Source organism: Haliaeetus albicilla, chromosome 15, assembly GCF_947461875.1.
Source record: "Haliaeetus albicilla chromosome 15, bHalAlb1.1, whole genome shotgun sequence".
In the NCBI taxonomy this organism is placed as follows: domain Eukaryota; kingdom Metazoa; phylum Chordata; class Aves; order Accipitriformes; family Accipitridae; genus Haliaeetus; species Haliaeetus albicilla.
In genome coordinates, this window is record NC_091497.1 from 3,336,114 (window position 1) to 3,354,942 (window position 18,829).

An 18,829-nucleotide genomic window follows, 5' to 3' on the forward strand; every position below is an offset into this window, starting at 1 on the left:
AATTAGCTGTCAAAGTCATCTCTTCTCTAAAACATCTTCTGTCCTCAATCTCCCTGTAGTAAAATAAACAACTGTTTGAAAAACCTTGAAAAATTTTACCTGCAAATGGATATTTTAGGGCAAAATTTGAGTTCCCTTAAATCAAGATCTTTGCAAGCCTATTTCATGAGTAAAAAACCCATCTTTTTTTCTACTCTTCTGTTTATTCACTTATGTATTAATTCTGGACATGGACAGCTTATTGCACAATATGAAAGTAATGCAATATACTAGTATTGCAGTTGCACTATTTTTCACTCTTTGAAAGTAGTGAAAGTAAAGTTTAATCCATTTTACCAGGAAATTCAATCATGTAGAGCCTGGACTTTCATCTTCTGTGTTTCTACTATTTTTTTATTGCCTTTGCAGGTTTAATCCAAATAATGTATGCATGATTCTAATAGCTAAAAGAAGCAAATGGTCATATGCGCAAATATGATGGAGAACTACCTTTATTTGGGTTTTGATTCCAGCTTTTCTAGCATATTTCAATGAGGTGGAAGTATGGTTATTTGGACTTTCTGGAGTAAGATGCATTACACTCTTAATTTCTTCATTTATTCTATATGTGAAGGCTTTTACTACTCAGGAAACTGAGTAGTAAACTCAGTAAACTGATAGAGAAGATATATTTTCTCTCCCTCTTCTAAGGGTGATTAAAGTCCTGTATGTCATTACTGATTTTGGTTCTTTAAATAAAATACCTACTCTCTTACTCTTTTCAGTATTTTTGTCCTGGTCTGTTTCATTTAGACTTAATTTAAGGCTAAAATTGTATGTTAAAATTTTGGTGTATATAGAAGTTATCAATGTCTCTTACATATGATACCAGACTTCTGATACACCTGGGTTCATGTGCTCTGTTTCTGGAGAACTGAAAATAGCTATGTGATTTTTCATTTAAAATATTTTTTTTTTACAAAGGACAAACCCTTTAAATCTCTATTGTCATATATAGAAGTTTAGTATACAAAGGAACTGTGACTCATCATTTTTGGTTCTAAAGATATTTTTAATAAAACTGGAATGTAAGCCTTTTGAGAAGTAAAAATGCTTATTTGTCAACTTAACAAGTAGTTGCATATGTGGATGCTATAGGTAATAAAAATGAAGCATCTTGCAAGGAGTTTTGACAGGTCATAATGGCTAGTTTGCAGTCTAACTTTTAATACATTTAATTACTTCTTTATACCTAGCAATTTACTTTAATCATCAACTGTGTACACACATATTTATGTATAGACTCTGTACATTGACATGATGAAATCATTAGAGTCCTTGATTTCAGTGAGTGCAAATAACCCAGATAATTCTGTCAGTTTCAAATTTTTCCACTGGTGCTCAGTTATTCATTTCTTGGGATGGGGGATAATTTGTTGTTCAGATAAGATAAATTAATTGACATTCTCTCATTTGTAATTTTCAAATGGCATAGCATTGTATACAGAAGTGTAGATACTGTCTAACACTGATTAGCAGGGAAGTGATAGGTCAGTTATTATTCCCTCATTACAAACTGTTATGGATTGAAGTGAAAATTATGATTAAGTTGTTTTGCAAAGGTTCACCCTGGGATGAACGGTTGTGCCAAAAACATGAGTCATAGTCAAAGCCTGAAACATTAAGTGAAGAAACGTGATTTATATTCCATATTTTGGTGGTGTCTTATACCCTTATTTTTCCCTCTGCTTCTCAAAGTTTCATAAAAATGGTGTTATGCTGCTTTCTCATGCAAATTATGCAGATTGTTCCTGTTTCACATCTAGCACATAGCTCCTAAAATTACTAGGTAGCAAAAATACATGGAGAAGGAAAGAAACTAACCCTTTAGGAGAAAGCTTTTCTTAATTCAGCCTGCTTGTATATCACTGGCTTTTTCTGCTTAGGCATCTCATTATCAGGATTTCATGGTTCTCCCAATATATGAAGTCACATCTGTTCTGGAATTCAATTAAGGTTGCCTGACACTGAAATATCCTGTTTCTCATTAATTATTATTTCCAACTTTATTGCCTTTTGTATTATTTTTATTTTATTATTCTTTGAATTAAACAAACAAAAATGTCATCATGCTATGCTTCTAACATCTTCATAGTTCTAGGTAGTGTTAAAGAAAAACTGCAAGGACTTCCAAAATGAACTGCTGCTTTCTCCTAACACTTAGTTAAATTTTGAAGGGAGAAATTTCAGATGACTTGGCCACGCATTCCGTATGTTGGCACAGGACAATGTGCAAACATGGTGGAATCTCTATCATGGAGAAAGATTCTTTAGACACAAATACTGCTTTTAAAAGTTGTTTTGGTTTTGTTTTGTGTTTTTTTTGTTTGCTTGTTTGTTTTTAAAGAAAACAGGGATGTTACTTCATTCATTACAGAAGTCAAAAAGGCACTGAGTATTTTTAACTATTCATAACTTTTTATAATTCAAAAGTTAGGAATATTTTAATACAGATATATTAGGTGTTTTTCTTCTACCCTTAATATCAACACTTTTTATTTTATGTCATGTGTAAATCCACTTTTACCATAAATTATTTTCATTGCCCTTTTTTCTTTGTCTCTATATTTTAAATTAAATTGATTGTGTAATTAGGACCAAGTATTCCCAACAGATGACTATTTGCATTATTTAATGATATGTTATTTAGAACTGAATGGACCCTACAGGTGTCTGCATGCTACCTGAAATAAGAACCTGAAGAATGGTTCAAAGAATTTGGCAACAAACCAAAGAGCCTGTGGCTCCTAGGACTTTTTCTTCAGCTCTTGCCTACTCAGATTATATTAGAGGTTTTTACTACTTCTCCCACACTGTACTTCTGTGAACTACTCTGCATCTTCTCTTCAGCATTTTACATGATACAAAAGGTACTGCACATCCCATTACCTGCCACTTTTTTCCATGTAAAAATTGACCTTGTTGCTTTTTTTTTTGAACTGTAATTTCCTGTAAATTATAAATGTAAGGAAATTAATCACTGCTTCCTGAGTTTGTCCTTTTGTATTTTTGTTTGTGTGCAGATATGGTAGTGTTAGACAATTTCAACACAGAATATAATTCAGTGCATAACTGGCCTGAAAGAGAAGTACTTTTACATTGATGACAAATGCATGTTCAGAGAAGTCAAATTTGTTTCATCCTAGAAATCAGTGATTGATTCAAGAACAGAACGGATTACTTCCCACTATTGTGGTTTATTGGTCCCAGCTTTCATAGTGGTTTGTTATGGACATTCTCTGAATACTGAAGTGTAATGTATGAAGTGAGACAGCAAGAAGAACGGGTGGATTAGTGTTCCTGGATGACTGAGAGCCAGTGACCTAGACAGAAGTTTGCTGTCTAAGATAAGGTTTAAGATCATGTTTTATGAGATTATAGTTCTAGGGAAAAGTAGCTATAGTATAGCACAGCATAGCACAGCCCAGTGTAGTTCCATGCTGAACACCTGGATGAAATACCAGAATAGCTCCACACTCATGGGCTACCAGTACCCCTTTAGAAATGTAAATGGTTAAGGATGGAAAAGCTAAAATAAGGAAATAAAAAGTAGAGTGATACACAGAAACAGCAAACGTGGAATGGCAAATGACAAACAAACCTCAGTATGGTGACAGATCATGGAAATTGAAGTTCAGAAGAACTTTGTACATGAAGAAGAAAATTCTGCACGGAAAAAGATTCAGATACATCAAAAATTTCCCATAGAGGATTTTGAACTCAGTAATTAATGAAGCATTTTGTTGTTATTCACGAAGTTGGGCTTCTGCTTGTTTGTTGTTTCCTGATTAGGAGCAGTTTACACCTTCAGCTTCAACAGGTTCCAGTTTGGGGACTGTTGCTCGGGAGCCTCTAGGTCACTTGGGCCCTGCAGCAGGGACTCTCGGGTGAACGGTGAGCAGGATTGACTCAGCAGTTAATGCGACAGCTGGTGGAAAAAGGGGTCCAAAAAGGCCTCGAGACACTGATTTCTGGCAATGGAAGGAAGACTTTCTCTGCTGCCAAATGTGCACTTTCAAAATAGGCATAGAGTTCAATAAATTCAGTGTCTAAAAACTTCTGTCATTTTTTCTATTAATCATTGTTAGGTGAGTCTCCTGTCTGTCATAAATAAATAAATAAGCTAGCTAACATTAGAAAACAGGGATATTTCATTTAACTTAGTATTAGTTGGCAGCAATTTTTATCTCTTTAATGGAAGATGAAATAATTAGGGTTAGCAAAGCCATGGGGGAAGGTAAGGATCTTTCTGTCAGTGCACAGAGGCCACTTGGGAAAGAGGCACTTGGTCACTGATAAAAGATCTGAACAGGTGACTACTTAGCTCAACAAAGAAACAGAAGATGAAAGGTTTATGAGTCAAACAACCAAAGAAGAGAATGCAGAAGGATTTGTACAAGATTGGGGGGGACACATGGAATTCTGTGTGCTTCATCAAAGCTAAGAACCGGGGAGAAAAGATTATCATGGGTAGTGATGAAACACTGATGATGGGCCAAACAATAGAAGGACACTAAAGGCCTAGTATCTTAATTAAGGTTAAGTAGTAACTTAGTATCTTAACTAAGGTTAAGATATTAAGGGGAGAAATGCTAGTTTTAAATGCAGCTGGTAAAACTCAGGCAGATAAATAGATGAAAGGTATGATTAAAACTATTGTGAAGTGCGAGTGGAGATTTAAAGTCAGAAAAGAGATGAGGGAGAGGCTTCATGGCTATTTTCTCAACAACAGTACTCACCGGGAAGGTCACAGAATTGCTGGGCAGTTCTATGAATGTAGGAAAACAACTTGACTATGAAGAAAAGGTAGATGCTGAGAGCAGATACTTGAGAAAGAACTGAAGAGCACACTTTAGTTAATATAGATAAAGAGAAGAGCTGAGCAGAAACTAAATATGAGATAAAGTTTTCTGGGCTAGAATGTGACAATTAAATAGACAGCTTTTTCTGATAATCAGTTTCTAGGCAAAATAAATTCTGTAGCTGGAGTTCTGTAAAGGAAGTGTTTTGGTGCTACATAATGAGATAGGTAAAAAGAAGAAAAGAACAATCTAAGAAACTGTCTGTGTGGGGAAGATAATAAATGGTACTGAAAAGGCTACAGAAAATCACCCACAGATTGTTCTTGGGATCAATCTAACTTAATATTTTCATTTCATTAATGACCTTGGAACAAGTAATAAAAATGTGCTGATGACACATGATTGCTAAGGTATTGCCTGCATGCCAGAATATCAATGTACTTAATGCATGGGATGGTGCTAAAAGACTGAAAATTAGAACTGCAATAAAATGTAATAATACAAAGTAGATCATGAACTTAAGGATTAATTACAAGAGTATTGTATATAAACTAGGCTAAGTTGAAAAACTATAAAAGCAAAACCTTAATTTATTAATTTATCACAGGATACCTGTGAATGATGATTGTGATACCATGAGAAAAAGACCAAGAAGTGTATAAAGAAGCATATTTGTGTGATGGATAAGGAAATTTTAATATTGCTCTGTAAAGCTGTTGGTTTCTGCTCCATACAGCAGAATTCAGAAATAAAGAAATACAGAGAACAGATCCTACAAGGTTAAGGGAAGGGAAGATCACACAGTACCAGAGGAGGTCAAAAGAAGGGCGAGCTTGACACAAGTAGGCAATGTCTTCAATGCATGCGAGAACAATCATATTTCCATTCATCAGTGCAGATAAAAATACGAAGAAGAAAAAATACTGATTAGCACAGGAATATGAGTTAAACGTGAATTTAGGATTGATGTTAGAGGAAATTTTGACTATGACTAAGTTCATGGAAGAGCAACCTAGTGGGACTTTTGGAGACAAGAAAATATGGTTCAAGAGTTATAAATGAGGATTAGATAGAAAGGTTGTTTTTCATGTCAGGGGATACAGCGTAATGAACCAGGAAGAGTCTTTGGCCCTTTGTGTATTTTGACCTTTTTTTAAAAGAAAACCCACACTATTATTGCAGAACTGAATTTTGTACCTTTTAAAATGAATATGAGAATATATGAATATAAGACCTATTATGCAACCTCATTCTTACACAGTGCTTGCAGTGGACATCAATACAAATGTTCACACAAATTATGTGAAATATAAAAAGAGAGGATAGAAAGAGCATAGCAGTAACTCAGCAGTTTGCAGATGTTGCAACTTGTAGAAAATTCTTTCCCAAGCTCCTCCCCAGCTTTTGCAGTTTGACTTGTATTTTTATTCCTCCTGTTAAACCACAGATTCTAGAGCAACAGAGTACATTTTTTCTTATGATCTTGTGGGTGGTTTTTCTTTTTTTGTGTGTGTGTGTCTGTATTTTGTGTTTGGTTTTTGCTTTTTTTTAACAGATTAATATATATCACTATTCTGGAGCTACTTTCAACATCAAATTGCTTCACTCCTTGAGAAATTTACTTATTTTAAGTGGAGGGCTACTGCATTGTGCACTTAGCAATACAATAAACCGAAGTTTTGGCTTAAGCACTAAAACTGGAGGCAGGTTTTCTAGAAAATTGCTCCACTTTTCTAAATACAATCCACATGCTTATTGTTGCCCAGAGAAACATAGTTGCTTATCTATCAGATTGTTTGAGTCAGGTAGGGAAATGCATGACTCAGAACCATGACTATACACACCCTGCTGTCTAAAGAGCTAAACAATGAACTACAGCTTTCACATTCTGTGGTGGTTTTAAAATTCACATATCTTACATTCATGAGCCCCAGTATATTGTGGAGTTAACTTAATAATAACTCAAATATGTCCATAACTATTACACTGGAAAAAAAAAAATCACATTCTAATATAACTTTAAGCAGAATTCAGAGAAAAATTCTCTAATATGGCGTAGTCATTTGGATATAAAATCCCAGTTGTTTTGGATCCAGTCCTCCTTGTCCTACTCAAACAAAACTTCATCTAAAGTTAGTCACTTGGATCAGTCTCCATGTTTACAAGTACTATAGACTGCTCCATAAATGTAATGGCTTTGATTTTTGTTAGTGATGTTTTTTTAAAACAAAGCTCATTTAACTTTTTTTCCCTCATATGGCATACTCCTCATCAGTAGAGTAGTGGAGTGTATGAGAAACGGTGGTATAATAAAGGCAAAAATATAATTCCATTTCAATGAAAAATGACATGTGCCAGCTATGAACATAGCTAGACCAATTTATGGATAGAAATAAAATGCATTCTCCCACCCCTAGGGTTTTCTTTTTTTCCACCTATTTGATTTAACCTCATCTAAAGCTCCATGTACAGCTGAATCAATCATTGTTAAGATTATTTTGTTAGTGCAAAATACACTCATTATTGCTTTAACATTTTTATTTTTACAACTCGAGGTTTTTTCACAGTGCTGGTAGAACAAAAATGTCAATGATACCCAATATTTTCCCATTTTTATATTATTGTCCCTAAATATGCACAGTATATTAAAAACTACTGTTACAGTTCATGCAATATACAAAATGAGGATACACATTCTTATTATAAAAACTAGATAGAATAAATAGTTGAAAGTAACTTTTAAAAAAATAAAATTGTATATTCACTATCATTAGAAATTTATTAGCTTAGATAAATGCATATGGAGTTATATTCCCAACTTCAGATGTTTTATTATCTTACCTTAAATGAATTAAGGTCGGTATTATTTGCCAACACTTGTTTTCCCCTTTTAAGGTGGAAATTTTATTCACTGTTATCTTCCTCCTTAAACTACTGCTTAACAATGGTGGAAAGAAACAAACAAACAAAACAACAAACCCCTTCAGGTTTTAGTTACTTCTAAGAAGGCTAAAAACCTGCACTGGTGTAGGGAAGGGGAAATTAATTCAAGAAGCAGAGAAATAATTGTTTTCCTATAGGACAATCCAGTGACCAGATATGCATCTAAGTATTGTTGTATTTAATAGAACTATTTGCATATTGGAAATCCTTATAGAAATGCTTCATCTGTTTGGTTGGTTGGTTGGTTGGTTTTGTTCTAGTAAAAAAGGAAAAGGGAAGGGAAGGAAAAGGAAGGGAAGGGAAGGGAAGGGAAGGGAAGGGAAGGGAAGGGAAGGGAAGGGAAGGGAAGAGGAAAAGGAGAGGAAAAGTGAAAAAGTAGAGGGCAAAGGAGAGAAAAAAGGCAAGGCTAGGCAAGGTCCCAAATGTTCCCATTAGTTCTTACATTGACCCTCTATATAAATGATCAGTTTCACAAGGCAGATTGGAAGATTACTGGAGACACTTCTTTAGAGATGTAAATCAATGCACTGATTTACATCTGACAATAAACTGGAGAAGAAACTTGTGAAGAATTGTGAAGAACTATAAGCAAGCTTGACTGAAACTGCAAAGGGTTTTTTTGGATGTCATGAGATACATGCATTACAATGGCAAGTTTAGGCCTAAGTAATTTTGAAAATCTTAATAGACAGGATCTCTATCTTTTGATATTAAACAGTTGACCAGTTAGTACCAGATCCTGATTATGGCATATAAGTTAAGCTCAGGCTTCTAGCTGAATGTGTTAAAAAATATGTGGAAATATTGTGTTACGGTGTTACTGAAAGCAAAGAAAAATAATAGAGGAATGCAGTCTGAAGTTTGGATTGGCACAACTGGGTGGAAAAAGATGATCAAAGAGTTAAAGCTCTGCAAACTGCTCAGCACATAATTCATAACGTTGTGGTATTTGCCTGGCTTAATACTTAAACACATACTTAGGATCTTATTTAAATGAAATCACTGAGTGTTGTCTGCCTTTTTGCCAAATATAGGCTGAAAAGCCAATAGTAGCATGATACCCAGGTTTGACTTGGAACTGTGTGAAGTTTTGACTTTTTAGGTTTGGATGGGCTCCAAATATCAGCATCCAATATGACGGAATATCCGTAATACTGCACGCCTTCTTAGAGCAAAATACAGAAAAAGGTGATCTTGAGGACCCTTGCAAAGCAAATTCCAGCCCAGTACAGAGTTTTGTCTAATACCTAGTCTGAGCTGGAATAGTTCTTTAGAAATAAAAATAATTATACTAATGATGATAGGGAGATCAGAAGTGTGTGAGCAGCATGTGCATACAGGGAACCAGATGGGTGGAAGGATTCAGGCAGGTTCTGTAACCGACAAGAGTAAGTCTAGGCTAGGACTACAGAAAAGAAGTTGAATTATTGAAACTGAATTGCAAAACCCATTTAGATGGACTATCAGTGGCTTTAAGGCAAAGATTTTCCATATGGCAATGAGAGGAAACAATCAGAGAGGTAAAATATCAATTACAAATTGAGCTTTACAGCTCATCATGTAAGAAGAGAAGCATACATTCAGACAGAGCCTAAATATTTGGTGATATTCCAGTTTGAGAAACAGGATGATATCATGATAAAGGAATATGGAAAAAAAAAAAGATTTGCGGACCAGAGATTCTGTGTTTTCACAAGGTCATTTCAACTGAGCAAACCCAGGAAAATTCAAACCTGATAAAAATAAAGAATATATACATATATACTTCACTTGATTGGTACTTAGGTTGTGGAATGCATTGCTGCTGACTGAGAGAACAGAAGCTTTGCAGGATTTAGAACACGATTGTTGGATATATAGAGTAATATTTTGGAAATATCATGTCTCTGAGCACAAATCCTTCTCCAAATAATAATGAGAAAAAAAAGACAATTGTGTTGAAAGACATTGGAAAAAACTGCCACACACATCTAATGGCTGGGAGTTAAGCATCCTCCCATGATGAAACTACATATTATAAGTGGTGTGATTCCTGTCCTTTGCGGTACACCAATTTTTTGAGTCTATCTGTGTTGATTTTTGGTTCTCCTTTACTGCTGACATAATTGGATTTGAACTTTCTTCTCCCCAAATGTGCAAGTGAATATTTTTTTCAGGAATACTGAGGGAACCGAGAAAAGAATGCACACATGCAAAAAGTACTTGTGTGTAAGTATCGATTTTTGAAAAGTTAGCTTAATCAGAAGTTGGATATGGTTTTTTTGGTACAGTTCTGAGGGAGATACTATATAAATTGTGGTACTGACTGATGGTACAGATCTTTTACAAATAAATCCTCTTTTTCCAAACCTAGAAAAGGAAACAATTTATCTACTGTTGGCCTACACCAAGAAAAACAAATGACAGTGGTCTATACTGTATCAGACATAATTTCTTGGGAATGTCATTCAGGTCTCTCAGCATTAGTCAATAATACTCATCAATAATCTCACTTTTCTTCAATTTCATTCTAGAATGTTTTTTTCTGTGTAAAAGTCTAAAGGAATTTTTGTATCAACTTCTAAATTGAGATCATTGGAGAGGTGTAACAGATTTAGATACTTTAACAATAGAGACTCAATGAGCACTCAGATCCCTTTGAAAATTGAGGTTAATTGTCCATACCTAAGGTTCATTTGAAAGTTCTTCTGGAAATGTCATCCCTTGATGACACTGGCATGTGAACAAATATTTTTCTCTGTAAATGTGGTAATAGCAGTTTGTAAATTGATGGAAGATAGAAATAATTATTGCTTAAAGTTTCAAGTAGAAAATGTACATAAGTTTGTTTCTTCAAGGTTATTTTACAAGCTCCAGGTGCTTTATAGATTCACCTGAGTTATAAGTGCAAATGATAGTGATGGAAAATATTAACAAATTTAAACAGTCAGTACATCCAAGAAGTAAACCAACACTCCTCAAACTTCCCAAAAGACCTTACTAAATGTTTTTTTTCCCACACCCAGGAAGTCGAGTTGTTTACAAATAAGAAGTGTGGCATTAACTGTTTTTATACCTACGGAATTAATCTGGATTGCAATCCATTTTTTGTTAAGGGGGGAAGAAATAGGTCTCATGATTTGGTTTTGGAATGTAACTTGTCCTAACTATGCAGAATTTTTTATAGTCCTACTGACTTACGTAACACTACATCTGATCCCTAAACTGATTAAAATTTCACTTGCAGTATTTAAGAAAAATATAAAAGTCAAATTAAGAAACAGGATAATAATTTCCATTTTTGTTATTTTTGTGCTGAAAGTATACTTCCAAAATTGTACCTCTGATCTATTTTATATTTTAAAGCCTTTCACACCAATGTGATAAAATCATCAAGCTAAACATTTGTACATGGCATGTCACAACAAGGAACTGACAGCTCAGCACACACGTTTTCTGTACTTAAAGCAACATTTCCATGCATGTCAAACATTCTTTAAAATAACTGAAATATTAAGAGTACTTTATTGTTCAGTTAGCTTGAACTATCTAGCTTGTTTTATTATGAGATTCAACTTTTCAGTGGATGTCTCAAAGATTAAACACAGTTAAGTTATTTGAAAACAATTGAATAGAAAAAGATGGATGGGGCAAGGTTGCTGTGCTAGTTTATCTTTTATAATATACTCACATAGGAAAGACATGTGGCAAGTTCCCCAACTGATGGAAACTCTTAGGTGGTGCTTTCATCACATTAAACGGCAAAGCATTGATTGCAAGACAGGGAACACAGGAAATCAGGTTTATTGTGATTTTTATATTTTAAAAGGAGTCCATTTACTAAGCTTACACTGGGTATCCATAATCGCCTGAAATGTGCCTTGAGTGTGTGCCATGCCTTATGCAAGCACGGTGTGATGACTAAATGCACTTGATGTATTATTACCTGGTATTTCTCTTCCTCATGTTCCAGGGCTCTATCAACTACAGACATCTGTGGCTGCTCTCTCAGTTTATCACTACCCCTTTTTGTCAAGGCCTGGCTGCTGGTCATTCGTACCGAGAGCTCTTAGATCTCACTCAGCATAATCTTTCCATCTTTCCTGGTTGGCCACAAAGCTGAACCTCATAAAAATAGCCTTCTGAGAGATTTTTTATGCAGTCCGTCTTCTGTCACCTAACCACATATCTTACGCATTTAAATCATTGGGATTTTTTTTATATTTATGATAGTGTTAGCATTGTATTTGGCTGAATGCCCAATGGATAGTACTTGATCCAGTGTACATTTTATTCTCTTTCTGTCTGTTCTATCTGAGGAGTAAGCTGATATAACAGTTGGAGTTTTATAGCCCATAATGAGGAAAGAGATGCCACAATTACGCTTATGTTCCATATTGTCACTCTTTTTAAAGATTGGCCATAATATTACCTCCTTCTATTTCTTTGGATTTTTTTTAAACCTCTTAACTAAGAGGATAATTCGGTAACATCTTGGTCTTAGTGTATCCCCACCTGTTTTTAATACTATAGAGGGAACATTGCCAGCCCCTTCTGCTATGTTTTTCTTGAATGTTCTTGTTGCTCCTTGATTCTTCTGTTTTTAAATTAAGCTCTTTCACAAATGAGCCAGCTGTCTGGAAAGGTGTCTCTTTGTTAGTCACTTCTACCACGACCCCATTTAAAGAAATGTATCAGGTATCTATATTTCCAAGTGTCAGTTTTCAGATTTCTCAGGGACAATACAGGTATAAAACTGAACGTACCTACAGGGCTGAAACAACAGGCAAAGCCTGGAGTTAGGGGATCTTATGGGAGGGGAATGGCAGCCGTTTCCTAGAGATTCCCAGATTTCTATCACCTCTGGAAGTTAGGTTGCCATGCATGCTTCGTGAGTATGCAATCAACTTTTTGTTCTCTGAGCTCTACAGACACCTGTGTCATGCAGTCCACAGGATCCCTGGTACCTTCTGCTTCATCTTCTCTGGTCCCCTGAAAATCTGAAAATGTCCATTTAGCTTAGAAAAACTTCAACTAACATTGGCTTTGAAGCAAAAACTTTTCCTCTTCTTGTCATTCTGTGGATAGGAGGGAGATAAACAATAGCTTCCTCTTTGTACATGTGCCCTTATCCTCCTATTTTTTAAAAATCCTCACAGTATGGTACTAGTGACGCTGCTGAAATAAGTGATGGAATATGCAAGCAAGGGAAAAAAAAATATTTCCTGCTAATAGCTGTGTTTTTCAAACTGTGAATATAACATCTGTTGATTAAACTCTGATATGAAAATCGAGACTTCTACATGGGCTGATCAATGGTAAAGACAAAAAAGTGAATCAGTAAGCATTACCAGTTTAAAAGATAGTTATTTTTTCTTGTTTCCTAGGGCCAGAATTCCAGTCTACTGCAGCAAAACACATCTGGCTAACTTCCTAGCATAAAATTCCAGAGTAGCTAATATTTATTATGTTTCTTGACATTTCAAGGATATACTTAAGAGGGGGAGCCTGAGAAAATTTCTCCATCCTGGTTTGGAGTATGTGTGCCCTGGCCACGTTCTGACTGCATATTGAGGTGAGAGTTGGGTGTTTGGGATGTCCTCTCTCTTTCCCTATACCTTTTTTTTTTCCACTGGGTGGCAACTCAGATGTGTAGACACACCGGGTACCACTGCATGTTGCACCACCTCCCAGACCTGGAGTGAATTTTCACCAGACCATGGAGTGCAGCTGGCACAGAGTTGTTTGAAATAGCCAGCACCCCTCACAATAAATTGTGTATTCCATATACATTACTGTATTTTCTGCACTACATTTTTTAAATGGGGTAATTGCCATTAATAGCAGTAAAATAACCAAATAACACGTAGTTCGGGGAACATATTTTATAAAAGCAGGTTGAGACTTTTTGAAAGGACCCAAAGAAGTTAGTCATTCCCTGCCATGAAATAACATATGATTACTTTATTTACCTATGAAAGTCCCATTCCTAAAATTTATCTTGTGATGTGAAGAAACAAAAATTCCATACTGTTTCCTGTTTATGTAAAGGATCAGTGAAATTTTGTTTGAAGTTTTTTGAATATTCTGCTTTCTGACATACAAAGATTTTTAATAGAAATTATTGGTCATGTAAGGGGTTCTTTTTAACATGCATGCATCAATTTTTACTTACAAAAATAGTATCTATCTACAATAATGGCTTTCATAAGCAAAAACCCCTGAACTATATATGTTTTATACACATATATATATATGCTTTAGCATATATATTTGGAGCTTGTGTTTTCATTTCAGGTACTTATGGCTAGAAGGCTCAGTAGTGGCATGGTGTGTGAAGAAGTCTCTTTAGGGCATGCTGAAGAACTGGGAATAGTTTTAAAAAGTAATAAAATGACAGATTACTTAATTTTTAATGTATTTGTATATAACCCATTAAGCATTGAAAAGTGTTATTATTCAAAATGTTAAATTAATGTAACTTGGATATTTATTGTCAAAAATCTATACTTTATAGATTCAGCAAGCATGTTCAGAATTTAAATGTACATGGTTATTCAGAGGCAAATTTTTTAATGTCTGGAGGAATTTTACCTAAATAGTCACAAAACAATAAAGAATAAGAATCAGTTACAGAAATAAGTAAGACTCGATATATATTTTTTGTTTGTATACATTAGTTGACTTTGCATAAGGTTAAACAATTGATTTTCTTAGAAAAAAAATACCATGGTATTTTTAGGAGAAAAAGAGATAATGCACATGGTATTAAATTTAGGATGATTCTGGTAAGTCATTATTAATGAAGTTCTGAAATAAATTTAATCAACAAGAAAAGGAGGGAAGGTACATGAATTAATTTTCTTTTAAATTCAGCTGATTGATTCAAGTACTGTCACAGCAAAACCATTATTCCATCACACAGAATGATATTTTGTCTCCTTCGATTCCATTTGTGAGGAAGTGAACAATGGTGGGAGCTATATCAGTTGTCTATACATAAGACTGTCACTCGATCAGCTGTTTTAACCACACTGTACGTTTTTAATTATTTATGTACGCTTTAATCTTCCACTGCTACAATGTAAAGAGATGCAGATGTAAGAGCTTTTGCTATAAATAGCAGAACTCCACATTGTTAGATAACCAGTTTTTCTTTCTCCCCACCTTCAGAACGTCAAAAAAAGCTGAAGCATAAATGAAACCTTCAGCTCAGTTCTGCTGGTTGTGAGATTTATAAACTCATTTAACAAGTATGATTTAGTTGTATCAACTGAAAGATCCCCACCCTAGCCCAAAGACATTACTGTCAGCTTAAAACTCTGGCAGTATATAAACTACATGGATATAGTCACAACTTGTTGTCCCAGACCTTATTAATCCTCAAGCTATTTGAATTTAAAAGCTGCTTTTGACATGGAATCCACTGTAAATCTGCACTCCCTGAATTTCCACTGACACTTCAGGGTGACATTTTGATTTTTTATTTTAAGGAAGTCTCTCTGTTCTTGCTTAATCTCATTACCTGTTATGCAGGCATTATTTTGTCTCATACCAAATATGTAGCTTACTACAAATTATTGTGTCATTGTTCTGCCAAAGCCATCATCCATAAGGAATTTTCCTAGTGAACCAATATCAAAATATAGACAAGATTACCATAATTTTAGAGCTGGCATCTTGAAAGCCTCAGGGGTCTTTTGTATTAAACGTCTTTGTTTTGCAAAGCTACCAGCATGAACTTATGAATGACATTAACAGTTTGTGTCCCTTGCAAAATAAAAAATCACTTGACTGTTTTCAGAGTAAACTTGTTGCGTTGCAGCAGGTACTGGCTTCTTTCTTTCTTAGTCCACATTTGCTTTTGTATTTATCGACATTATATTCCAGCAGAAAAAGAAGACAATTCAAAACCACTTGAGAAATAAGATTTGATCTTGCCTCAGAAACAGTAGAAATTATCATGCTTCAGAAACAGCCCTTTAAGCATCCTACCTTCTCCCCCCCCGAAAAAATATACATACGTTTGCATGAAACTTTAAACATATCATTAATCCTAATGTCTTCAATAGGCCTATTTTGTGTTTAATATTATTTTAAAGAGTTTTGCTGGACTGAGGCCACAGAACGATAATACAATATTTCCTTCAATGAAAACAGATACTTGCTTTTGTAACTGGAACAGAGGACCAGAAGGTGCTTTATTTTTTTGTATTTCCTGATCTGTATTTGGCATGCAGTGTTATATATGATGATAAAACACAGGTGTTTATTTAATTGATAATATAAAGGTGTAGCAACATGAGTGTTTCTTCCATAAGACAACAAGAGACACTAAAAAATTTCGAAATATAGTCAAAGCTATCTAGGAAGAATAAACTAAAAAAAAAACCAGTTTAAAAATGGGACAACAGATGTGTCAGAGACCAGTTACAGAAGATACCGACACAATTTATTTCTGATGCATAAGACTATATGACAGCTTGGGCTGCCAACATGCAGATGCCAGGTAAGAAATTCAAGAACAGTTTTGAGGTTAGGACTATGGCATGTAACTCAGAAAAGGATTTGGGAGGCATCAAGGTTTTTAGAAGATCCCTTCCACGTTGCCAGACGTCCTCTTTCTTCAGATTGCTGCCACGTGAGATGTAGCTTTCAGTTGTATGAAGACTTCAGTTTGAGCTCAGATGATCAGCCCCCTCTACCACAAGAGACAACAGCATAGGAAAACTGAGTTGAAGTGGTACCAAGTCAATTGCTTCTCAAACAATACCCAGTCCCCTGTCTCTGATGTATTTGTTTTATTCCAGCTATCACTCAAACCTGGTAAATGCCATTACATCTGCTCTTGCAATAGAGACAAATGGATTACCACACAGGAGTGTGGGCAGCTATCTAATAGGGACAATGTGATCACTAGTAATGTAATGATTCATGTGCTATGTCCTTCAGCAGCTGCTTTGTGGACAGCAAAATCAACATATACCACAGCTGTTCAAAAGCGAAGCATACAGAATAAGGAGGTACATTTTTCAGCATTAGATTTTATAAGAACTCACTAAATTGTGAGAATACTAAATTAGTTATGGTTCTTAACTTATTCAGAAGACACATATAACTGACAGAGAAGGAAGAAGAAAAAGAGATATCATTAATTTTATAACCAAAAAATATTGCAGTTCTCTTCTAAAGAAGGAAGAAACCAAATAAATATAGACTGCCTTTGTTTGCCAGAAGAAATAATCACTCTTCTTCCAGCTATACAAACATCGTGCAGCCAGCAAGAACATCTCAGCCATCCAAATGTTCTGCGCGTTGCAGAGGCTGCGGTGTCCACAAGGCTGAAAAGTGTGAGTTCGACATCTCTCCCTGGCCTCTCCGCACTGTGCAGAAGTGCACGTGCAACTGCTTAATCAGCTCAGCATTCAGGGATAAAGACATTTTGAATTCAGATACACAGGCATTGGGCTTGGTTGTCATGGTATTCTCAACCACTGACCAAAATCCTCCTTTGTCTCGGTCTTCCAAAAGTAAACATAACTTTGTGAAGGTTTAAAAATCCTCTATAATAAAAAATATTATGGTATTTACTAAGTACTTCCAAAATTAAATATGTGTTTGCTTCTACTCCATGTAAAGAATAGATGCTAAAGTCATTAAAAGCCTATCCTATTTTATGGTTATATTTGATCACTCTATGAATTAAATATGCTTATGTTTTGTCTCCAAGAAAATGAATTGAGATAGTTTAGAGCTATATATAATGGATCTGAAAATTTATATGTCTAGCTTTGATGAAAAGTCTGTCTAGCTTTTCTGCCACATATCAAAAGCAGTTAGCTATTAAAATTTCAAACTTCAGTGTAGCTAATCCTTCTTCAGAAGTTGTTCGAGATTAACAAATAAATAAGCCTGATTTAAAATTATCTGAGACTATGTCATTAACTTGCCCGACCTGAAACAGGGTGAGAGCCAGCTTTTTAAAAGATGATCTTTTAATAAATACAATTCTTTTCTTAGCAATAAAATTACAATTTTTTTAAAAGAGAATTACTTGGCAACAATATTAGAAATTAAAATTCCCTGAAAGGTATTTCTAAAATAAAATCCCAGTTATGCTTTACAGAACGGATAATTGGGGCATATATAATACAACTGATCAGCTGGTGGTGAAAGGCAGCATGTGTTAGTTTCTGGAAAGTAAGTCGGGGGATGCCAAGGCTTGGAGTAATAGCTTGGCTGTTCTGAAGGTAATGGCAAAATTCTTTCTGGATTCAGTAAAGGTTGTCGCTTTACCTTATGCTGAAATCTTCTTATATTTCGTTTGACCCTTACACTGTAAACACCTTCCCTGTCCATGAGGTAGACATAGCAATATATATTTTTCTAGGGAGACAGTTGGTTTTCAGTTGAAAATCATTATGCAAATGTACAGCATCAATTAATAACAGTTTAATTGTAAACTGATTCAATATGCCTACTGAATAGACTGTCACTGATTTCACAGAGAATTTTCTCAGCAAATCCAGACTGCATGATTCCTGGGAAACTGTATCAACCCTGGAGAATTTGGAGATGCAAACCACAGTGAGAGTGAAGCAGATGTACCCTCCGAATCTGCTATAGCTGCGTGGATCTCCGCAAGTTTATTGGAAGGAGGGACTGCTCCTAACCTGCGAGTGAGGAGGTACTGGAGCCTCAGGCAGGAGAGAGTCTGCAACATCATGTTTCCAAAAGGATGGAGAACAAAACCTGGGAACCACAGGGGAGATAGTTTGCTGCAAACTAGTAAGCCATTGAGTTGACTGAAAATAAGCCTGGATGAAAGGATATGCTTCAAAAGGAGACAGCTGAGAGAAGAAGATTGGTTTATGGCCCCTTTTAATTTCTATTCCTTTTTACCTAGGAATTTTTAATTTTTTGTTCTGAAGAAAGTTAATTCTTCCAGTTTACTTCCTTTTTTTTTTTTTTTTTTTTTTGTCTTTCTATCTTAGGGACTTCAGAAATAAGGAAAAGAACAAGGCAGATCACTTCAGGCTCTTACTAATTCTGGCTCCCACCATACT